A 24610-nucleotide genomic window follows, 5' to 3' on the forward strand; every position below is an offset into this window, starting at 1 on the left:
CAATGCTTTCCCTTCTTTCTGTGTGCCCATGGTGTGCTGACTACTTTTGGCTACCTAACCACTCAAGGACCTAACATTGCTGGGCATTTGTGCTCTCTGCTATGGAAATGTATGGGTGTGTACTGTGTCAGTCATGACCCACACAGTATGTACAGTATGGTACACATGAAGCGGGTCATTGAGGAGAGTTCAGTGAATTTGCAGGGCACTGTCAAAAAAGGAAGATGAAGTACCAGAGACTGGCAACAGCTGGAAGCTGTTACCACCCCTAAACCTGAAGGAGCAAGAGCAAGGAGAAACTCTCAGAGACCAAGACAGTCACAGAGGGGGCCACCCAACAGGAGCTATGGCCTTTGGAAGCGGAAGGCAGCCACTGCTGACCAACGGGCCAGCAGGGCAGGAGCTGGGGAGACAAACACCCTGACTTGGCTCTCCTCTCTCCCCTCAATCTTCTGCCCACTGTCTCTGTAGATGCCAATGGGATCCAAAGGCAAGAAGGTCCACAATACAGTCTATGTGGTCAGCCTCCAGAGACCAGAGCAGGGCATGACTGGAGGGGCAAACGGAGACCAGGCAGCAGACTTACAAGGAGTTCATTCTCCTTATTTGGTAAGCTCTTTATACCACCTGTGTTGCAGAAGTGTGATGTTATCAAATATTATATAAACCAACGAACCTAAGCACAAAAAAAACAGAGTTCTTAATCCTATGAAAACTAAATCAAATGCTTTGAAAAGACGGAATGACAACAACAAATGAAACAAACGATTGTGCCGATGATGTGGCAGGTCCTGTTCTAAGCACTTCATACATATTGTGTTCATTCCCTATTGCTGCTGTAACAAATGATTACAAATTAGTGGCTTAAAACAGATTTATTCTCTTACTGTTGGATAACTCCAAAATGGTCTTAATGGACTAAAATCCAGGTGTCAGCAGGGCCGCATTCCTTCTGGAGGCCCTAGGGGAGAATCCGTTCCTTGCTTTGTCCAGCTTCTGGAGGATGCCCACACTCTTTGGCTTATATCCCCCTTCCGGAAGTCATATCACTCCAACCTCTGCTTCAATCAGCCCATCTCCCTCTCTGATTCTGACTCTCCTGCTCTCTTCTTTCCCTGATAAGGATCCTCCTGAAAGATTCCTTATGATCTCCCATCTCAAAATACTAACTTAATTACATCTGCAAAATCTTGTTAGGTAACATACTCCCAAGTTCAGGAATTAAGACATGTATTTCCTACAAACAAGGACATTCTCCCATATAACGGCAATATAACCATCAAAATCAGAAAATTCACATGGTACATTACCAACCCCATTCAAATTTTGACAGTTATTCCAATAACGTCCTTTATAGTAGAAGAATCCAGTTATAAACCATACATTGCAATTAACTGCCATGTCTTTTCAGTCATCTTTAATCTGGAATAAGTCCATGACCTTTACTTGGCTTTCATGACGGTCACAATATTGAAGATTACAGGCCAGTTGTTTTGTAGAATGTTCCTCATTATGCATTTATGCAATGTTTCTTCATTCTTTTATTCAGGAGTATCCAAGTGATGAAGTGATGCTGTGTTCCTTTTAATGCATTTGATCCGATAATGCAGTTTTTATTTGTCCCACTACTGATGTCATTCACTTGAATCACTTGACTGAGGTGGAACCTGAAAGATTTTTACACTGTGAAGCTGCTCTTTTTTTCCTTTGTAGTTCATAAGTATTTTGTAAGGAGGTATTTTGAAACTAGGTAAACACCCTGTCATTCATCCGACACTCAATCCATTCATTCTTTATCTCCATAAGGACTCATAGTTTTATTCATGGGTTATAATCTATTGATATAACTACTTTAATGCCACAATTCTGCCAGTAGCATCTACCTCAAACTGGCTTGATATACTTCCATCATTCTTTAAGTACCTCCTTGCTTCTGAAGCACAAGATGTTTGGGATCCTCTTTTACTTTCCCTGGCCCAACCCTGGAATCAGCCATTTCTCCAAGGAGTCCTAGAGTCCTTTCAGTGGAGCATGGGATTGGAAACCAAGATCTGGGCACTAGGTAGCATGCTCATCACTTCTGGATTCCTATAGTGCACAGAACTAGGGAATATGTGTTACATGCATATTTCTATATCTAATATATGGAAAACCACCAGCCACACTGACATCTCCAAATCCAAACCAACCCCCACAAGTTCTTTCTAGTTTTCTACCTCTCCATACTGGGTCAAAGGATGAAGCATTACTTTGCCTACATGTATTAACTCACTTAATCTTTACAACAATCATATGGTTTAGAAAATAACATTGCCAGCCTGATCATCCACAAACACTGTATCGTGTATTTCAAACGGCTCAAGAAAAAAGGTCTATATACTCCGCTTGCAACTTTTCTGTAAGTCTGTAATTGTTTCAAAACTTTTAAAAGTTTATGCTAAAAATATTCTCTGTTGGATCAACAGACTATGAGATACAATAGTGTTCATAGTATTCCCAGTAATCTGAATGTGATAAAAGCATTCATATATTTTCCAAACTGGGGGAGGAGAGGAGAGAATGAGAGAAAGGAAGGGACGGGATTTGAATCTAAGAAGTGTGGGCGGTGGGAAATGTGACCCACATGGCCTTATCTTTAACAACCTAGGCTGGTGGGTCGGAGCTGCAATCCTCAGTGTGACACTTCATTCATCATTTACATATGGCCATTTGACAACCATCCAGACCTGAGGTCCACTCAAGAGCTGGAGGATCCTGATTAGCTAATCAGCCATCTTGGCTGGGACACAGCCCATCAATGTGACAGAACATATTAGCTTAAAACTAACCACTAGATGAATTTCTTCAGGCTTATCCAGCCCCCTCAGTGTGAGAAAAACAGAAACATGTGACAACTCACCGGGATCTCTCTCTGGTCCAACTCTCTTTACAGACAGACAAACCCAAACACAGAGTGGTTAAGGAATTTGACAAGGTCTTACAGCTATGGAGTGGCAAGACTCAAAAAACCCTCAGCTTCCCATCCACATCATCAATGGCCTGCCAGAATTGCCTTGTGTGCTCACTGACTTTGTCATATGTAGCAACAGACTTCACCAAGGGACAATGGAAGCCCTCTTGATTCTAGGGGATTAGGGCTGGGAGTTGTTTGGTTAGTTACTAAAGTCCATCAAAATGGGAAAGCCCTAAAAACTGTTATGTAAATACCTAAAACATTTTATTTGATAGTTTTTCTTTGCAACTTGTTCTCCTGATTAGAGTTCCACAGTGTTTTTCTTGTATAAGTCAGAATCCATCATCTCTGATCTCCACTTTGTGTTTCTTTAAAGAGGAGTTACAACATAAAGACATTTGTCGAATAATATGAGTGCAGAAGCATCCTAGATATTAATCATTTTTCCTCTTTTTTTAAAATTGTCTCATCCAGGGGCACCTGGGTGACTCTGTCAGTTAAATGTCTGCCTTCAGCTCAGGTCATGATCCCGTGGTCCTGGGATCGAGCCCCACATTGGGCTCCCTGCTCGGCGGGGAGCCTGCTTCTCCCTCTCCCTATGCTCCTCCTCCCTGCTCGTGGTCTGTCTGTCTCTCTCTCTCTCTCTCTCTCTCAGATAAATGAATAAAATCTTAAAAAAATAAATAAAATAAAATAAAATAAAATAAAATAAAATTGCCTCGTCCATATATAATTCAGTAGCAATTTTAATAGATGTGTGACTTGGGCAAGTTCCTGTTATAACCTCTTTGTGTTTCAGTTGCCCTTCCTGCAAAGGGAGACAATCCAGGCTCATCTTGCATTTGCTCAACCCCAACCCTGGAATTAACCATTTCTCCAAGGAATCCTGTCTCCTTTCAGTGAAGAATGGTATTAGAAACCACGATCTGAGCACTAGGTGTACTCATCACTATTGGATTCCTGCTGTTCCCAGGTCCTCACAGGAGACAGCTGAGGAGTGTATATTATATACATATATATATTTCTATATCTCTTTGCATATATTGAAAACCATGAGTCACACTGGTATCTCCAATTCCAAACCAAGACCACAAAGTTTGTTCTAGTTTTCTGTCTTTCCGTATTTGTAACTCCCTTCTCCAACCGTGAATAAGTTGGCTCTCATTATCCTTACTATATTTACTTATCTGGCCAACACTCCTGTATGTAACCAACCAGTATTATTTCCACTACCTTCCTCGCCCCATGTGGACTCTGTCACCTCATGCTTAGTCACCTTTCTGCCACAGACAACTTCCACCCCTAAGTGGGCTCTGACACCCCCCACTGGGCCAATTCCCTGCATGGACACACTTGTTACCTTGCTCACATTCTGATATCCTATGTCAAGCTACTCTTCTTCAGCCTTGGTCCACTCAGGCCCTGCCACCAACTCTGGGCTACTGTGGCTTCCCTCCTTCTTTTGGAGTAGATGCCAACTTTGCTTTGTATCACCAATGAGTTTAGGATTGAACTGTTCAGAAATAAAAGGGGAGGAGGCAGGGGAAGAGCCCCTCCTTTGTTTTTAATGCCTTTTCTGACACAGTAGAGACTGTCAGTAGGGTCAAGAAACAGAAGGCACTGTTGGCATTAAACAAGGTGGTTTGGAGCTTCACATCTTGACCTGTAGTATGTAGGGGAGATCACTTCCAGATTTATTTATCCCCCAAATTGTGTTGTCACCAAAGGACACTGATAACTTCTTCAATGAGAAGTCTCTCAGCATTCAAATATTCAATTGCTATTATTGTCAAGATCACTTATTGGTAGATATTGTTTCCTTTTTCACTTCATTCCTTCATTAGCAGAGAGGCCTTACCTGCCCCATGTTATGGTGCTTAGCTCTTTATGCATTTCTGATACACTCTCGAAGGCCTGGTACACAGGGATTTGATGCAATTATTAGTGTTGCCTTAGAAGCCAGATAGACTTGTGTTCAAATCACTCTATCAATAATTTGAATTTTATAAGAATTAAAGATAAATATATAGATCTTTAAAATAAGGTGTGTGTATGGACACACACACACACACACACACTCACATCTGCCACATGGTAAAGCATTTTCTAAGGCTTTATACTCCTACCAGGCTTACCTTCTTGACAAAGTCTCAAATCTGTGCCTGTGTTCGTCTGTCCCTTTGTTCACTGGTCTTCCTTTGAGACCTGAGACCATGACAAGAATTTCAGGCATGTAAAAACTGATCAATAACAACAGTTCTGAAAAACCAGAAGATTGAACTAACTTCTCAGTGAACTTGAAATTAATGCATCACCTGTTATTCTCAGAAGTTTTGGATCCATTGGTATCCCCAATGGTATCATCCCAGTGGCATTCTCATTAGAACTAATATGCTATTTAAGAAGAGGGAAGGGAGAAGCTGCACTCCGTAAATCTGCTTCTTTCTGTGCTCAGTTTGCCAAGAGTCCATCCTGCCACCTACTCATGTGAAAGTCCTTCCAGGTCCTGGCTTACATAACTCATTCTCTCTCAACCACTCATCGTTGGGTTGTGAGGATGCCCTGTCCCCTCCATGTTTCAGAGGCCATTCTGAGGGAACGAGAATGGGGAAACCTGCAAAAATATACTCGTCCAGTCTGCCCCAGTGAGCTGGAAAAAAAATCTCAATTTGTTGCCATGTAAAAATCTTCTGTGGTATCCTGCACGATGCTCTTGTCTTTGAACCCCTTCTGTGGAAACTGCTTTTACTTCAGTTATTTTATTGTAATTTTATTGTGCAAAATCCTCCCTCTGATTTCACTGGAGTCTTGTGCAGAGTGAAGTATAGCCTCTCCGTCCTGTGATGAGATGGAAATCGTTATCCTTGCCCCCATGACACCAGAGGAAAATGGGAAACTGCACTTGTGTAATCATCATTGTACACATCGTATAAGAGAGGTACAGAATCGCTTCCTTTTTAGAGGGTTTAATTAAAATCATTACTTAAAAATAAGCCTTGTGACAACATCATGATTGGGCTATTTTCAAACTGTAGAACACCTATGAGAATTCCGGGTTCCATGAGAAAAGTGTCTCTTCGTAGTTCATGCATGTATGTTTGCAGGCCTCCAAGATGCAAAGAACTCTGTTAATCTTCTGATATTGGCTGCGCTGATTATTTTATGGTTGTCTAAAAATGAGAGGCATATCGAAATAATTTAATATTTTGTAATATTTTAGGGGGTCATTATAAGACATCCTCTTTTACTCAAAAGGATTAAATAACCAAGTCTATGTTTTTTATTACTGATTTCTACGATTAAAGCAAGTACATATAAGCTGAGCTGATTGCAATATAAAGAATTATTCTCTTGGGTCCTACTTGTATTCATTCTCTTTCTACATTTTAAAAACCCATTCATCAGTTACTCTGCAGTAGTACCAGGAGTTAGCATGCGCATATTATCTTCTCGTATTCCATCACGGTCTTCCAAGATCACGCGTATGCGTGTGGGGATGTACACACCCGCCCACACTCACAAACACATACACACACATGCAGGCACTTATAATGGCATCCAAACATATTCACCCATAATTACATTCTAGGCGCTTTATCGAACAGATAATTTTTCATTCATTTGTGGAAGCTGAAAAGAATCCATGCTACTGTTTGGAGTCTTAAAGCAAACTGTAATCTTATAAACAGTGAGGTGAACCTCAGAGGCAGTAGTCTTTTGATATGCAGTATAAGTGAAATGCTGCATAATATAAAATGATGGCGCTATTAATCCTACAGCACTGGTGGTGCCCAGCCCCCCCCCCTTTGCTATTGATACCAACCCCATTGTCTCTGGCTTTAAACTTCATCAGTATGCAAACGGAGTGTCACTATGATGGGTGGTAACTTGGTTGGATGCACTTTCTACATTTCTGGCAAATGAGTATAATTATTTTCAGAGCTGCGGGCAACTCATGCATGTTTTATCCTCCATCTGGACCAGCACGGTACACAATAGTGATAAAAGATGATTTTCCCCCTTGGATGTTCACAGGCCATCATCGACACAGTCCTGATGAAATGGCCATGTATCCCCTAGCAGCTCTATATCTGCCACAGCTTGACAACAAAATTATTTCCCCATAGTACTCAAACACTTCAAATATTCAAGCCCTCTGTGCATATATTTGTGTTTTGAAGCATTCAGCGTTAACATAATGTGGTAATTTATAAACTGACAAATTAACTATGCAGAAATCACAGAGAGGCCTTATGAGGTCTGCAAAGCAGCAGAAAAGAAAGCAGAAGCTTTTTGCGCTCTGTAATAATAATAATCCTATCAACTGTCGCAGATTGCCCGGCCTCCCATTGTTAGTACTGCGCGCTCTCGAGCTTGCTTACTGTAGGTGATATCACCCGAGCCGTCCTGCCTCAAGCCTCACCGACCAGGAGGCTCAGCTGGGGCTCGAGGTGCCCTCCTTCTCTGGGTCTGGGGCTCGTAGGGGAATGGGACACCAATAAAAAAAAAAAAAAAGGCAAGTTGCCTATATTGATCACTTGGAGCCAGAAATGGTTGCGTGGGATGGAATTTGGGGAGGGTGAGATTTGCCTTCAAGACAGGAAGGGAATTTAGGACTGGCAAAATCGATAACAGCAAAACTGAGATTATGCATGTGAGAGTACGATCGGCCTTCTTTGTTTCGTGCTTATAAAATCATTTTAATGATTAAAATCCATCATCTTGCTAGCCTGCTTAGCAAGCGCTGGCGATCCTCACAGACCTACTATTGATCCTCAGACAGACAGCTGAATGGAGGTAGCATTCATCAAAGGACGCAAAAGAGTGCATTTTCACTTTTATTGTATTAGCTTAATTCTCTTTCAGATAAATTAAAGACTAATTTTGCTAGACCAAGGGGAGAGTCTATGGATCTTCTGCTGCCCCCATCTGTTTAACATGTAGATTCTTAGAAGGCAGAATTCATTTTTCAGAGACAAGAAAGTATTTACAAATTCTTTGTAAAAACACAGAACATTCCTTCACGATATGCCAAATCAGCCTCTCCTCCTTCCTTCTCCACTACACCCAGCTCTGCACTCCACCTCCCCCAGTCAGTGCACGTGTGCGCGCACTCACACGCGCGCGCACGCACACACACACACACACTCACACACTCACACACACACACACACACACACACACACACTGTCCTTTAAATGGTATGTACCATGCTACGAGGCCTACCAAACATCAGACACTCTTTATCAGCAGTTGTGCCAGGGTCTCCATGGCAACAGTATAATAGATTTGCCCTTATTCAATCCCAGAGGCCACATTGAAGCGCGATGCAAAATTTGCTGGGGCCTGAATTCCTTTCAAGCCATGGCTCATGTGTCAGGAAACAAGTCAATGCACAGACAGCGCTGCACAGAAAGATGGAGAGGAACCTTTTCTCTCCACTGCTGTTTGCTCACAGTGACATTCAGAAACTCAGGCCCTTCTAGATCTCATTTCGGTCTTGTTTTCTAGTTATTAATTCACTTCTTGGGGTGGAGAGGAGAGTGGGGGAGGGGAGCGCCAGGCTTTGCAATAATAAACTGCCAATGAAAGTGCAAAGCAAGCTGCATAAAAACGAAGCGGGCGTCTCAGCCTCCAAGGTTATGTAGGATTCAATATGGCTGAAGCCCACCGCGGCAGCGGACACAGTTCTGGGGTGGGAGGCACCCTGGGGCCGAGCGGGGCTGAGCAGCCCACACCACCTCCTTGACCCACACCGGAGTGGTATTTTGTGATACCCAAGTGACCTTCCCCGGGGAAGCAGAGGCAGAAGAATGGACAGATGCCCTTGTCCTAAAGCCAATCTCGCCAGGCAGGAAGAATTCCCGGGAGCTCGCACCTGAAGTACACTGTGGCTAAAACAAGCACAGCTTAAAAGTTAAACAATCATTTGTTTCAGGTTTATTTTAATCATTAGCTTTGGGACTTACAAGATGATTACTTTGTGGGTTAATTATTTTCTGTGCTTGGCTTTCCAAACCTAATTGCTCAACTTCATTATTGTACATAGCGATCCATAGCTGGTTCCTAAAATTACCTGTCCAAATATTTTCCCTTTTGATTATCATGGAGAATTTGCTATTTTTCTCCCTGACTTGGAACTTTGCAGAAATGACTTCGTTGGCAGACACTTGTGTGATTTTGAACTAGAGACATCATGGCCATGAGAAAAGACTCAATCGCTGATAGGATTCCAAAGAAGGTTCTTAAGGGGCTTTGCCCAGATGAAGCCTGATTAACTTCAGGGCAGTGGTTCTCACACTTTAATGTGCATAAAAAGCACCTGGAGTTTTGTTAAAACAATTTCTTGAACGCTGTTGCCAGAGACTGTGACTTGGGAGTCTCAGGGGTAGGGCCCAGGAGTCAGCATTCCCAGCAAAGTCACAGATGATGCCAGCACTGCTGGTCCAAGGGCCGAGTGAGTCTCAGAAACCACAGCTTTCAGCCATTCTCCAGCAGGAAAAGTTCCTCAACCTCAGACTTAAAGTTTATTTTGACTGTTTACGGTAACTTTGACTTCGATACTCTTCTAGAAGGGCATTATTTGTCATCCTAGCAGAATTACCCCCTTCTCCAGAGGATCAGACCCGCACTTTCACCCAGCACCTGGGGACACAGCGAGGACAGAAACCACGGGTAAGAAAAAGTCGTCAGGAGATCGGGATATATCCTCAGGCCTAACACTATGCCTGCCACACATCAGGGCTTGATCGGTATTTTTTTTTTTAAATGAATACATGAGTGAGTAAATATGATTGAATTGCAAGGCTTCCGTATTTCAGGAAAGAGATCTTAAGTCAAGGATCTGGTGTTCTGTGTTCTATTTAAATTGAAATCAAGTCAAATGTCATAGATCTGTTTTTAAAAGTGGCATATGAATTTTTGTGGGGGAGATTAAATTGTACTTTAAAATCTTCTAGGAGGCTGGAGCCATAGGATGAATCACTGTAGAAAGCAAAGTCCTTTTATAATTAAAAACATTACTCTCTAATTTATCTAGTTTTATAAGTTTGGGTTTTCTTCAAGTGGGAAACACTGCATTTTCACTTCAAGACTCACCAGCTTTGCTTCTTACTGCACAAAAGGGTGTATTTCTGCCTGATGTTTCAAACTTGGAATCATCATTTATTTCTTTTCATTTCCCGTTCCTGCTGATTTGACCCTAAAATCTTGAGTCATTTTAACAAATAGACTTTTGTCTATTTGACCCTAAAATCTTGAGTCATTTTAACAAATAGTTCTGTTTCAACAGCAACAGAAGGTGGAGTCAATAATATATAACACTGACTTAAGATGATTCTGCTCCCTTTGACCAGAGTTTGGTTACCTGTGCTAAGTGAGTTATGCGCTAGAAAATGACACCTGGGCAGGCGGAGGAGGGGAGGTAAGCTGAATTACAGCACGTGCTTTGTGAATTACCTCATCTACGGCGAATTCATGATAAGACAAGGGCAGTGTTTTTCACCATACTTTACAGTATGTCTTCAGTTCTGAGTTTTTTCTTCCCAGAACAAGGCCAAGGGCACCGAAGTGAGCAGCCTCTTAGGCAGGGAGCCTAGCCGGCCCTTTCTGCCCTTCCAAGCAAGCGAGGTGCAGTGGGGACAAAAAGCAGATTTCTCTCTCCCACCCTGCCCCTTGCTTCAGTCCTTGAATAGTATCATCCCTCATGGGCTGGTGACAAATAAAATTCTCTTAAAATAAAGCCAAATATACAGAACTGTAGAATTGTTATAAACTAGATCTTTGAGAGGGTGGATCTCGATGCTTCCTTTTGCCAGAGAAGGGAGATCCCAAGATCATGCAGGTAGTTAGTGGCAGAGATGGGGCGTGAGCCCAGTGCCTACACTCTGATAGAAGTCCCAGGACACCTACCCCATGCTGTTCCAGCCTGTTTGCCCTCCCTGGAAGGGAGCCCATCACACTGCGTGAGTAGATGTCCCCTCCCACACTCCCCACCTGCTGCAGGCTACCTAGAAGGGAGCATGAATGCAGAGTGCTATCAACAACTTCCAATTCAACAAATATTTATTGAGCACCTGCTGTGTGCCTCGTGGCACACTGCACTGTGACAACACCAGAATGAAAGGACACAGCATTTTATTACAAGGTGGTTACAACCAGGTAAATCTATTTTTCGTCACTTTACAATAGCTGTCTCCTCTGTAATGCTTTGCAAACTGGTCTATGCCCCAGTATGTCCGGAGCCACAGGTTAAACTGGTTGTTACTTCCTGATGTTTCCATTTTCCTTGATTCTAAGTACACTCTTTCCTTGATTTTATGACAGAGATTTTTCTAATTCACGCTTTAAGCTTCGGAAATGTGGATGGAAGCCTCTGACAGTCAAAGTGTGCACTACATTGGTGCTGTCCTCTGTCATTTTCTTTCTTTCTTTTCTGAGATACAGATTGAGCTTCATCTTCGAACGATACCTTAGAATTGAGGAAAGCAAGGAATTTAAGTTGGTATTTCTAATGTTAACTCTTTTAGGCCACTGCACAATAAGTCAGTTTTTAAAAGGTAAACAAATACCTCAACCAAGTCCCTCCTTTGTGGAGAGTGCTTTAGGCTCCCCCACCAGAGGCTCTGAATTCGGACTTTCAGCTGCTCTGTCACTGGGAGCACTTTGGGGGGTGGGGACCAAGAAGCCCCGGTTGAGATGAGGCAGTGTTTTGAGGTGCCAGAGTGAGAAGAGGAAAACATCTGCAGGACCAACATGACGCCGAGCGTTCCAATCAGACCCTGGACCTGAACACGAGGAGACAAACACTTCCAGATGCACTCGCCCGTTTTCATTTTACAAACATTCCTCTCCCGAGGAAAGCTGGTCTGTCATTCCCTGCGGTATTGTTGCGTTCTTCCACCTTGCCCCTCGCCTCAGTTCTTTGTGACCAACACACACTCCGGACCCTGCCTCTTCTCGCTGTCCTGCTCGGCCACCTGTCCAGTCCTGCGTTTGGCAGTAATGACCAACAGACCGTGCCTTTCTTGCCGAGTGGAGCTGCTGCTCTGTGGACCATTGTTTGTGGGGCCACACTGCTGTCCCCATCGCTGCCCCTATAGGATGGACACTCATCAACAGCTGTGAGAGGCTTCCCATCCTGGCCCATAGAAAAGGAAGGCCTAGAAAGGCTTCTCAGAGCATCAGTTCAGAGGTCCCACAACCAGCCAAACAATACGCGATTATTCAACAGCTCCAATTCATTTTCCTCTGCTCCTCCCCCACTGTTACCCTTGAGAGAAAACTAATTTGCAGAAAAAAAGCCCCTGCCAGCTAACTTCTCCTCCTAAATGTATGATGACCCCCGAACTCTTGTCTCTGTGGGTACTTATTCTCATAGTAAATGCGCAGAGTTCTGAAAAGCCGTCTTCTCCTTTAAAAACCTCCCTCCCCCATCTTAGGCAGGGAGATGCTTTCTTTTCCTTTTATTCTTTGCTTCTCTTTTTAACGTGTGTGCTGAAATTGGCACTTTCTCTTTTCAGTTCACTCCCTTCCTGGGATTAATGCAGGCAGCAATGGAGAAATGTGCACAATTTTTCCAGTCTCTGCACTAGGCGAACCCATGGGTGATGGATTAAATGTAACAGGCTCTACCTTACATATCACTATTTAAGCGAAGCGCCGTGCGGCTGGTGATGCATGGTGTCATCCAGAGCGCCCTACACAAGCAGGGGAGCGCGGCTGCCTCCACTGTTGTCTGAGTAAATAATGGGGCTAATGGCATTTGGTGCAAATGAGACGCCTATAGAACTCATAGTGCTTGTTGATCTCCTTCGTATTTTTCTTTGTCAAGAGCCTGCTTCAGCAGTGTGGCCTGCCTTCGCTATCCGGGGGAGGAGGGAAGGTCTCCGGGAGTTCAGGATTTTGTAACTAATACTGAACACCAGCGAGAATGGATGCCAAGGTCGGGTTAAGAATAAAGAAAATTGATTTGGAGGTCAGGGTCACAATGTGAAAGGCCCTGGATGCTGCCAAAATATTTTCATTATGCTGTTTTTGTTATGGAAAAGACCAGGCCTGCTGAAGGAGGAGAAGAGATGGGAGGTGAGGCTGGAGAGAGGGAGTCTGGGAGACACGAGGGGAATCAGAACTCTAGGATTTATGGGCTGTGGGTCCCCAAGTTTCATCTACCTGGCGCTTGCCTCCCTTGGAGAAGCGCGTGGATGGACAGACACTGATCATCATGTTCTCCCCCCGCAGGATGGGGCAGTTCTGTACTCTCTCTCTCAGTCTCTCTCTCTCCTGCGGCAGAGACGCTGGAGACAAATTCTTCCAGTTGTATTTGCAGGGGTAAGCTATTTCATGCATCACTGTGATTCCACTTTTCACCCATGCCTACAACATACCTGCACCGCAGGGCTGTATATTTTAACAAAAGCCTGTTATTATTGGAGCTCTGACCCGATTTTGTTTCTATATTCTGAAGTAGAAAAGACTCCAGTGGCATGAAATTAGCAACACATTCTGCTCGTGTGTTAATTGTGTGAGAGTTTTTGGCAGGAGAATCTCTTAGCACTACACGAATTTATTTTTTAATTTAAATTTGGTAGTGATTTCATATTGTGTTTAAAGAGAGGTACCATGGCTGAAAACACTTGGGATTTACTGTATGTTCAGAAAAAGAAAAAAAAATCTTCCTAATGCAGTGGTGCAGAAGGAATTATGTAATTTTTTCACTTAGCAGGGAAGCTGCTAGCATTGATATCTAATTCATTACAAGAAATTGGCATTCCCAGGCAGTGGTTTGGGACGTCCTTGGACCCCAGTACAGTATCCAAATGCGGTTGTATCTGGCCAGTAGCAGATTACCTGCTCTGATAAAAGCAAAAATACATGAAAAAGAGAAAGTCAAAATCTCCTAGGACTGAGTGGCTGTTTTTCTCTAATGGATACCCCTTCTGAATCCCTCAAAGACCAAAGGGGACATATTATGACCATGGTTGTCCCCATGAACGTGTGGTTGGGGGAGCAATTCCCAGAAAAGGGAAGGGTGTGCAGACAAGCCAAAAGATGTGTCCCACTAAAGAGGATGGACTCCTGCTCTTATCTTAGTGGCAGAAGGCAGCTCTGAAAGAGGAAAAACGTAAAATAATGATTACTAAGTACTTACTGTCTACCGGCTATTGTATTGGCTGACATATGTCATCTCACTACCCCGGCCATATACTAGATGTCTGATTCTCTGCTCCTGGCCTTTTGCCCACCTCCTCTCCCCACACTTCCCTCTTTGCCCATCACCCACCACACCCCTGTCATCTGAGAGGCTCTGAGCTGCCCTGGCTGGCGAGGAGCTCCTCCTTGGCCTTCATTCGCTGTGTGGCTCAGTCTAGCAGTTCAAAGCAGGACAGACAAGGGCTCTTTTCCCTGGCACTATCACTTCTGTAACAAGTCCTTCTCCAGAAAAACAAGCATGGGCTGAATTTGATTTGTGGTGTAGAGTAGAAAGACATAGAACATGATGCCAATTCCAGCTTCCTTGCGAAGATGATCTCCTCCATAGTTCTGGGTTTCTACATCTGTGAGAGATGGCTATACTTTGGGCCAGGATTAAACAAGGTGATGGATGTAAAGCTCTCAGCTCCAGGGATGGTCCATGGCCTCTTCAGGTCCCTTTGCTTCCTGATCCCCAGGCATGGCAGTCATACCTACTGAACCCACATTAGAGGCCAGAAGCCATACCAAGCTAGGGATGAGCAGAGATGTCCCCAGAGGTACCATGGAATATGTATCACCCCTCATTTAATCCCCACATAACCTGTACAGGGCGGTATGACCCTCCTCCCTGAAACCATACCTTGAAGAGCAAAGCCGGAATTTCATCTGGTTTGTCTGATTCCAAAGACTCTTAACTCAGTGGTTCTCAATGCTGGAAATCTGGAGAGCTTTTAAAACATTTGATACACATACCCCCTACCCGAGACCAACTGGACGGAGGTGGGATTGAGTATCTGTCACCTTTAAGTTACCCAAGGAATCTAATCTGATGGTCAGTGAGCTATGAAACCATTGTCTTAATTATGCTCGACCACCTACCTTATCTACCATGGCCATCCACACAAACTAGGACGTCTTCACTAAGAGAGGAATTTCAAATGCTGGCTGCTTGCTAATAATTAGACTAGTATTTATCACCTATGAAGGGTCTACGATGGCATAGACACTTTATGTTACCTTTGATCCTCACGGCAACCATGCAGGAATGAAATGTGGTCAATTTTCCTGGTTCACAGAACTTACGTAAATCAGTTAGTACCTGGTACAAATAAGCTGTCTGTAAATAGTATCGTTAACATCATCACCACCATCATCATCTCTGGAATCCTCGTAGCAGCCTCCAGACCTAGCCACTCTGCCCCCTCAGCGGCCCGGGGATCTGTGTGCTTCTTACCTTACCACTGCCCCTTACCCCGAATGCCCATCATTTGTCACCCGGACAGCTGCGGCAGGCTTCGAACAACTCCCTGCCTCTAAGCGCATCCTCCCCCAATCCATTTTCTACAAAACAGCCAGGGTGATCTTTTTTAAAACACAAATATTTCACCTTTCCTGGCTGTAAAATGGTGATAACTGTCAGACCACTGTGTAAGGTCTGGTACGCTGGGCCCTTCATAAAAAGCGCCCAAGGGAGGGGCAGGTGGGTGTCCAATCTTCTCCCTGTTCTCTGCCAAGCCACAACCCCCTGCCTCCGCCCCCCACTGGAGACCGCAGTGGCCCTGAGATCAGCGTGCTTTTTGTGATTTATGTGCCTAGAGTGTGCGTGAGAGAGAATGGCTTGGTTTAGGGAGAGGGTCATGTGCTTTTCGAATTCACACAAAGGTTTTGTAGTAACAGCAACTGCCCTGAAGTTGAACCTACTTCTCTGAGTTACTATGCTAGACAAATGCGAAAATTTAAATAAAATGGAGGTTCCCTATGGGAGATGAAATTTGAACCCTGGCTGTCAGTCTCTAAAGCTACTATCCTAACCTCTGTTGTTCCCGGAAATACAGAGAAGGGAGGCTCTGGGGGGGGGGGGGGGGGGGGGGGGGGAGGGGGGAGGGTGTCTACAGATAGCAAATTCTTTGGGCGGCAGGCTTTCTGGCAGAAGCTTCACAGAGGTGGAAGGTGCAATCTCTCCCATTAGGGCCAGAAGTAGGCCAACCAAAGCCAACCGCCTTGTTCCCCCTTGTTCCCCTTGCCCATCTCACCTAGGTAGGTCTTCACTTTCTTTGACCTTCAAAAAAAATGTCGGAAAACTTTGGATGAGAACATTTTTCTTAGGAGAGGGGAATTTAGGGGACAAGGTTGTGCTGGGCGTCTGACCTCTGTTTCAAGTAGATTCACTTCCGGCTACCTACTTGACAGGTGAGGTGTGGTGATAAAGAAAATTAGATTTTAATGCGATAATCTATCACTATTCTTCTTTTTATCATATCATTGCCTTTGTTGGCCCCTGGATGGAATACTTAGCACAGCATTTTGGAACCAGAACATCCCTTAAAAATAATCTACTCCAGTGGTTGGCATCCAAGAGCCCCTTAAGGATGGGGATCTTCACATGACCTTTTAATATCTCTGAGCTTATAAGAGTGGTAAGTTGGCATGGACTCACTAAAACATCCATCTCTTTGTCTTTGACTAGAACTTTAGTAACTTCATATGTTAAAACGGTGGACATCTCATGCTAAGTTCTAGCTAGCAGCTAGGTCTCCCATTGATAAAAAAAATGAAAATGAAATCACTCTGATCTAAAATTCCACTTGGGGCCCATGGCACAGTCCTGTTTTTCAGACCAGGATTTAGTTCTACCACTACAAACTGTCATTTTCGTGACATTTAGCTCAGTGATAAATTTTGTTGGATAATTAGTTTCCAATCATACAGCTTGAATTTCAACTCAGTACTTTTTTTGCAAATTTCATTTTAAAGGAAACTTAAGCTACCGTAAATTGAAAACCGGATCACTTAGCATCAACAGAAATAAATCCTGTGGAAAACAAAGCAATGTGCCTGATTCCCAGCTAGCTACAGTTGCTCACTGGAGATCTTAACCTGACGCCTATTCATTCATTGTCAAGGAGAGGGGTGGGAGAGAGAGATGAGGCCATAGTGGAACCCTGTTAAGGAAAAAGTGGCTCTAACTGAGGCTTTCTCTAACCTTCTTTTGGAAACGCAATAAAAAAGGGAATACTTTTCTCACAAAAAGTGTTTCTTATGCCTTCTGCCTTCACCCTACGGAAGAAATACCATGTTAGAGGTTGTAAAATGGAGCCTCTGCCATCATCCACTGTTCCCCTTTCCAGTCCTTTCCAAGGACTCACCCCCTTTTCCTCTTGGATGAACAATCTCTACATTTTCTTCTCCAGGCCTCATTGCTCCTTTTTTCCCATTTGCCCCCCTCTTCCAGGGCCCTGGGTCTACTCTGCTAGGTCTCAAGGCATGGGGTTCCCAGGTGGCTGATGAGGGGGCTTTGGGTCTTGGAGACAGAAAGAGAGAGAGTAGTAGAGGCAGAGAGCTGGTGGTGGTGCTGGATAGAGTCCACTGTTCTTAACCAGGTCTGATATTCCTGCTCAATAGTCCAGGCTTGTCTAGTCCTCCTCCCCATCTCCACTATGCCATGCAAGTGCAACTGGGCCTCAGTGCTGACTCTGACACCCTGATGAAGCCCTTTAGCCCCTTTCTCCCTTTGCCCCCTTCCCTGTGACCCTGCACCTCCATAACAAGCAGGATGCTCTCATCTTGTCCTCTCTAGCCTTCACTCTGTCCTGCCTTCCTAAAGCATTCATAAATTGCAATACTATTTTGGCATCCATTGACGTAGGCTGGAGAGATTATTTAATTGCCCAACATTTTCTATCCCATTCACCACCCTGCCCCAGCAAATTTTGGAAATTTAACCATCAGAAGCCAAAGAGAATGTGGTTATAGATACCAGCTCCCTTGTTACCTGAATCTTCTCAATTATTTCCCCCTGCTCTGTGTCCCTTGTGTTTTGTTTATGCTGCAAAGCCCTAATTATCTAAAACTCTTTTATCCAAAAACTCTGTTTCACAACCTGAAATGAGGTTGTGCTACTGGATGTGTTTTATTTACTTTGAAAACTGTCTAGCTCACCTGAACCCCTGCTTGTCTGACTTCATTCAATGCCTGTCTAGATTCTTCAGATCTTCATGGCCTCGGGGAGCCCCACTCCATTTTCTTATTGTTTAACCTCTGCTGCAGAGCAACTCCAATTTCAGCCTCACTTTCTATGGTGGAAACACGTGCCGTGTTATCTGAATCCCACAGTTGTTCCACTAGCTTTGTTGTTGCCTACTTTTAAAACCCACATTAAAACACAAGAAATGGACTTTTTGAAACTTCTTTGGTTTTCTGAGGCAACATAGCCAAAGGGAAAGGATGCTGTCCTGCATTTAGGCACCTGTGTTCTTGGCTTGGTTCTAGAGTTGACTGTGTAACTTAAAACAAGTCCCCGAATCCCCACGTATTGCCATTTCTCAATCAGCCAGTTGTGGGTAACAATATCTAAGCTTCCTTATTAGCTGATGTTCTGTCAATTTCAGACAGTATAGCTTTAGAAAAGTTTACAGGGGACTATCATTTTTATAATTAACCTAGAGAAGGAGTCCTTAATAATTATTTTCATAATATCTCATATTTGGCAAAAAAGATAATAATAAGGTTGAGAAGTATTAGTGGAAAACTGGCATGAGATTGAGGTTTTCTCTGGACAATACAGAAATGCTGATTTCCAGCAAATGAGTTCTCACTCTGCTTGAACACTTCCCATAATAGAAAGATCACTACCACCTTTAAAAGTTTCCACTACTGAACTCTTAGTTAGATATTTCTTTCTTGCATAAGGCAAAAAATATCCCTTTGGGAAATTTTCACCTGCTTGTCCTTCTACAATTCAATTTGCCAACCATTTACCGAGCACCTCCTATATGCAAAGTCCTGTGTCAGTCATCTAGGGTTACAGAGATTAAGTCAGCTTGGTTTCTGCACTCAGGATCTTTGCAGATATTCTACAGATGAAAGGTTGAATGTAGTGTTGGCCATTTTAAAGACAGAGATACTCCACTACCAGCCAAGATGTAGTAATAGAGACTTATCCTCCTATCTGGAACAACCAGAATGATGAACCAAATTTGTGCAACAATAGTTTTTAAAACACCAGATATTAGGCAACTAAAACAAGTGATTCCCAAGAGATGGGAAGTAAACAATTGCCCCTACACAAGCCTGCTGCCTTGAGAGACTTTTCAGGCCCTTGTGCAGGGGTGGGAATTCCAGGCACAGGAGTCCAGTGGACTCCCTGAGAGAAGATGGGGATGATTCCTGGAGACCAAGGCACCTAGAGTTTGCAGAACAGACTACTGGAGCGGGGAGAGCTGCACAGAATAAGAGTACCAGACATCTACAGAGGGTCCCCCCTTGGATATTCAGGAGAGTATTTATCAAGGAATGCATGTGAGTAAGCTAGCCAGTGAGGAAGTTACCACCCAGAAAAATTAGAGGGAGCAGGACCATGAATAGTGCCTGTTTCCACACCAGCCAGACTGCAAAGCCTCATAATTCATGGGGCATTGGGTAGAGTACTCAGAAGTTCTGTTTTTCTCTCAGGATTGAAAAATAATTCACCCTAGACTAAACACAGTTCTGGTTCCACCTAACAAATCTTAAAAACAAGACCCAAAAGGAGCAAACTGTTTACAAGCAATTTAACTGCATCCCAGAACAAAGCTCAAGAATATTTATAGGAATACAAAAATAGCCAAAACCCGGCAAAGTAAAATTCACAAAGTATGACATCCAGTAAAAAATTACCAGTTATGCAAGGAAGCAGGAAAATATGACCAATAATGAGAGCAAATAACAACCAATCAAAACCAACCCAGAACTGACACAGATGTTAGACTTAAACAGACAAGGACATTCAAACAATTATCAAAACTGTATTACAGGTAGTCAAGTAGTGAAGTATAAACATGGAAGATATTTAAAAGACCTTTAGATACTAAAAAGAAGATGAACTTCTACTGATGAAAACTACAATTTCTGAGATTAAAAATTACACTGAATGGGTTGAATTATAGATTGGATACTGTGAGAAAAAAACCTTTGAAGAACTTTAATAAATAGCAGTAGACACTGTCTAATTAAACACAGAGAGAAAAAAGAATAAGAAAAGGAAACTCACTGCCCTTTGGAACAATTTCAAGCAGTCCAACATCCATGTAATTGGGGTCTACAAGGAGAGTAGATGGGGGGGTGGAAAAAGAATTGAAGCCCAAGCATGGGAAACGTAAAGCAAGCTAAACCAACAAACATGATAAAGAAATTGTTCAAACCAATGACAAAAAGAAAATCTCAAAAGCAATCATAGTAAAATGACATATTATGTACAGAGGAACAACAGCAAAGAATAGCAGCAGTTTCTCATCAGAAACAATGCCAGTGAATAACAGCAATGTCTTTAAAGATGAGCAGCTGTCAACCTCGAATTCTATACCCAGTGAAAATACCTTTCAGAAATGAAGACAAAATAAAGACTTTTTACACAAAAGAAGAAAGACCTTGTCACCAGGAGATCCATGCTACAAGAAATGTTAAAGGAAGTCCTTCAGACAGAAGGAAAAATACCTGATCTACACAAAGGAATGAAGACCTCTTGGAAAGGGTAAGTATATCAGACATTTTAAAATTAGCTAAAGCCATCTAAAGGATAATTGGCTGTTTAAACAGCAACAAAAAATAATGTAAAGGGAGATTAGTAATATATATATGAAGGAAATATATGACAAAAATAGCATGAAGCCCTAGAGGGGACGAATGGATGTATCCTATTATTGTAAGGTTCTTAAGCTATGTGTGAAGTACAGTATAACAAAACAAAGAGTTCTAGCTTAGAAGACAAGGAAGGAAATCAAACAGAATAAAAAAAAAATACTCAACCTAAAAGAAGGGCAGAAATAGAGGAAACAGGGAACAAATAAAAGGATGGGGAAAAAATAGATCTTGTTATCCACTCTGGACTCAAAGAAGAAAAACTATATCTCCCTTTCCAGAGTAAAACAGTTTCCCCTTATGTGAAATGCTGCCAAGACCTTATCTGAAGTGGGTGCTTCACGAGATGATGCTTGTCCTCCTCAAGGTATGACCTTGCCTTCCTCTCATTACCAATAACTACAGTCAGCTCTAAGCACAGTCTGATTCAGGAAATAAAATGCCTGCTCACTGTACGTACACCAAAGAAGTTGCAAGATCTGGCAAACAGGCATTGGCAGAAACCAGCAAAAACACTCATGGAAGTGCATGTTGAGAGAGTGGGACAATATTGGGAGGCCTGAAGATAAAGATGAATGGGAAGAAGTCATTGATATAGGAGCATTCTTCCTTGACTGAGGGTTTAACATCCTGGCAAAAACATCAGGATCCAGTCATAATGCATTGCCGGCATGACTCTTTGAAACTTGGATATAACAATGGATTGTGGCAAATAAGACAGAGTTGCTAGAATGAACTTGGCAGACTATCGAGGAGAGGCCAAGGGGGGGTGGATTTATTACTGAGATCAGAGAAGTTCCCATCTGTTTATATTTCCCAGGAATTCCCAAAGGACATTGCTTTGGCTAAAACAATAAGAAATGCAGTGATGAAGGGCGCCTGAGTGGCTCAGTTGGTCAAGAAATGCAGTGATGAAAAAAGCCCTGGTAACTCCAACAGTGGTTGTCCCCTGCACCCTGGGGTTGATAGGAGGAAATGGTGCTGTAAGTCTAAGCTCCTCAGCATCAATAAGAATGATAGAATTCTGGAATGTCAGAGGTCAGGTGGCATTTCTTAAATGACAGTAGAAGGTATATGTGATTGCTATATGGGCACAAGGGCTGGAAGATGCTTTGGCCCTCATACATCTGTGGCAGCAGCTAAAAGGCCAGCAGGTTCCCAGTGATGGGACAGGTGAACAGCCAACTAGGATAGTACCTGACTTGTAGAATTGTGAAAAGAAATTGTGAGCGGGCACAAGCACACCTCAAAGGAGATCCAGTATGTTCACAGAGCCACCTTGTAGTTATTTCCCCATTCCCCAAGTGCATAGTTTGGATAAACAGAGCAGCTGGCAGTATCCTTCCCCTGGTTCCCTGACCTACAGAGTTAGAGCCATGAGGTAGGAAGAGCCAAGTAGAAGCCTGTGAAACTACCCATCCACAATCCCACCAGCCAAGAGAGTAAACCCAAGTCAACACTGCATCCTGAAAGACAGTTAAGGTCACTATCAAAGCCAAAATATGTGGGGTGGATATACTCCATCATATCCATGTATAATCCACCTTTATGGCCCTTGAAAACATAAACTAACAGATCATGAAGGAAGATAGTGGACTACCATGAACGTAACCAAGAGGTAGCCCCAATCTCAGTTGCTGAGCTATAAATGGTATCTTTACTAAAACAAATCAACACAGCCTCTGGCACTCCGTATGTTGCTATTGATCTGGTGAACATATTCTTTTCAACCCATCATCAATAACCAGGATCAAAAGTAGGTCTCATTTAAGTGGGAAGGACATCAGTACACATTCAGAGTCTTGCTTAAGGCTATGTGAAGCCTCTAATACAATGGCAAAGTAGCCTGCAGGGATCTTAACTGCCTTAATATGTGGGACACTACCCTGATGACATCATGCAGATTTAACCTGGTAAAGAGAAACAGAAGTTGTGTGTCCGAGAAATTAAACCCCACAAAGAGAGCCCAACCTGCCACACCATTGACATTTTCAGGAGTCTGGTGATCTGAGGTGTGCTACTACACCATCTTTGAGGTAAAGGACAAGATGTTAGGTCTTGTACCTTATTCCAGTCTTCTATTGCTGCATAACAAACCACAACAAAACCTAGTGAGGTACAACCACCACCATGTTATTATGTTCACGGATTCTGAGGGTCAGAAGTTTGGAGTGTCTTGTCTCAACTTCTCAATTTCCGCCAGCTTTTCTAAATTGGGGTTCCACGGTAGAATTAAGCCCTGATGCCCTAAGGCATCCATTTGTATATAATGAACTAATTTCTCTCCTGTGCATCTAGTATGGTACTAGTTATGTTCTGTACTTGGGAGAATGGGAAAGAAATACTGACTCAAACCGCTTTCTGTCTCCTGTGGCTCAAATGAGGAACCTCAGTTGAGAAAGGCTGGCTGGAGCAGTAGCTAGGGAAACTCCACCAGCTGGCGCTGACTCAAACTGGACTAGAATCTTAGGGAGTCATCTTCACCTATATTTGTGATGCCTGGGCTGGGGCACTTGAAGGCTGGGCTCAGTAAGGACTGTCAGTTTGAACACCCACACGTGGCCTTACCATGGAACTGTGTTCCACCTGTGATTTCTTCACAGGATGGCGGCTTCAGGGTAGTTGGGAGAGCAAGTGTTCCAGTAAACAAGGGGGAGGCTACGTAGCCTGTTATGACATAGCCTCTGAAGTCACAGAAGGTATCTTTGGCTGTCTTCTCTTCGTGGAGGCAATAAACCCCTACCCAGACTCCAGCTGAGGGGACGTGGACTTTGTTTCTTGATGGCTGGAGTATCAACGAATTTTGAGGTTGTTTTAAAACCACTAAGAATCTTTAGAAATTAGAGGCAACATATACCACTCTCGGGGATACTGCTCTGATTCATTCATTGGGTGACTTGGAAGGCTGCCAGTTTTGAGTGTCAGAGCAAAATCTGCAGATCTTGCCACTTAGGCCCTATGACCAGTAGATCTCTTGGTGCTATTTACTGTGAATAAAGATGTGGTGTGCATGTAGTCTCTGTCAAGCCCAATAAAAAGAGCTGCAGCACAGATCCTAGAGTTCTAGAACTAGACTTTCCTTCTGAAGCAAAAAACTAAAAACCATTTGGAAAGCAGCTCCTGAGCCCTGACAGAGATGGATCTTCTGACCATGGGACATCAAGTGACCATGCAGCCAGATGACTGTGCCCATTATGAGCTGGACTGTGTTAAAGTCAGACAGGCACAGCAGTAGTACTTTATACAATGGAAATGGTTCGTTTGAGCTTGGGCCAGAAGGGATCCGAGGGACACAGGGAAGTTCCATCTGCCTCAGATTCCTGTGTTCTCTACCTCTCTTGCTCAGTTCACACCTAAGGCCTTAGAGTTAGTTCCCTACAGCTGACAAATGAGAAAAAAACTTGGACCTTGTTCATGGATGGGTTGTCTTGACAAGTTAGTGCTAACAGTCATTGGACCAGCATACTATAACCCTATTCAGGACGGCCCTGAAGAATAGTGAAGGTCACTCCTCCCAGTGATCAGAGCTGTGAACAATTCACTTGCTTACTCACTTCACGGGTCGGGGGAAGCTGTCTGAGTTATGGGTATATCTGGACCTAGGGGCAGTGGCAAATGGCTTGCTGGTTGGGTTGGAAGCCTCAAAGACTTGAAGTCAGGAGACAAGAAGATAAGAAAGGGTGGAGAAAATCATGTAGATGGATCTCTGTTACTGGGCACACAGCACCTGGATCTTCATCTCAACACCAGGCACACCAGAGCACCTCCTCTACAAGTGTGGCACCGAACCACTAGGTGTGCAAGATGTCTTGAGGATGCCAGCCAGCCTCTCTCCCTAGCCTCTCCAGG

General features: G+C 43.4%; 1 long non-coding RNA gene across 4 annotated transcripts in view; it reads right to left on the reverse strand.

The window, feature by feature from the left end:
• Positions 1-860: 860 nt before the first annotated feature.
• Positions 861-24610, reverse strand: part of LOC112839401 (uncharacterized) — a 52333-nt gene continuing 28583 nt past the window's right edge. For 2 of the 4 annotated variants that reach the window (XR_012382069.1, XR_012382070.1), the window contains exons 2-3: positions 5089-6123; positions 861-1667 (exon numbers count right to left, since the gene is read on the reverse strand). This is a non-coding gene — a long non-coding RNA (uncharacterized lncRNA). Of the gene's footprint in view, positions 1668-5088; positions 6124-23329; positions 23389-24610 lie in introns of those variants that run through there. The other 2 variants (XR_003212189.2, XR_012382068.1) reach the window with 2 other exon arrangements.

This window comes from Callorhinus ursinus, unplaced genomic scaffold (assembly GCF_003265705.2).
Source record: "Callorhinus ursinus isolate GAN/ISIS: 27379988/994484 unplaced genomic scaffold, GSC_fseal_2.0 scaffold23, whole genome shotgun sequence".
In the NCBI taxonomy this organism is placed as follows: Eukaryota; Metazoa; Chordata; class Mammalia; order Carnivora; family Otariidae; genus Callorhinus; species Callorhinus ursinus.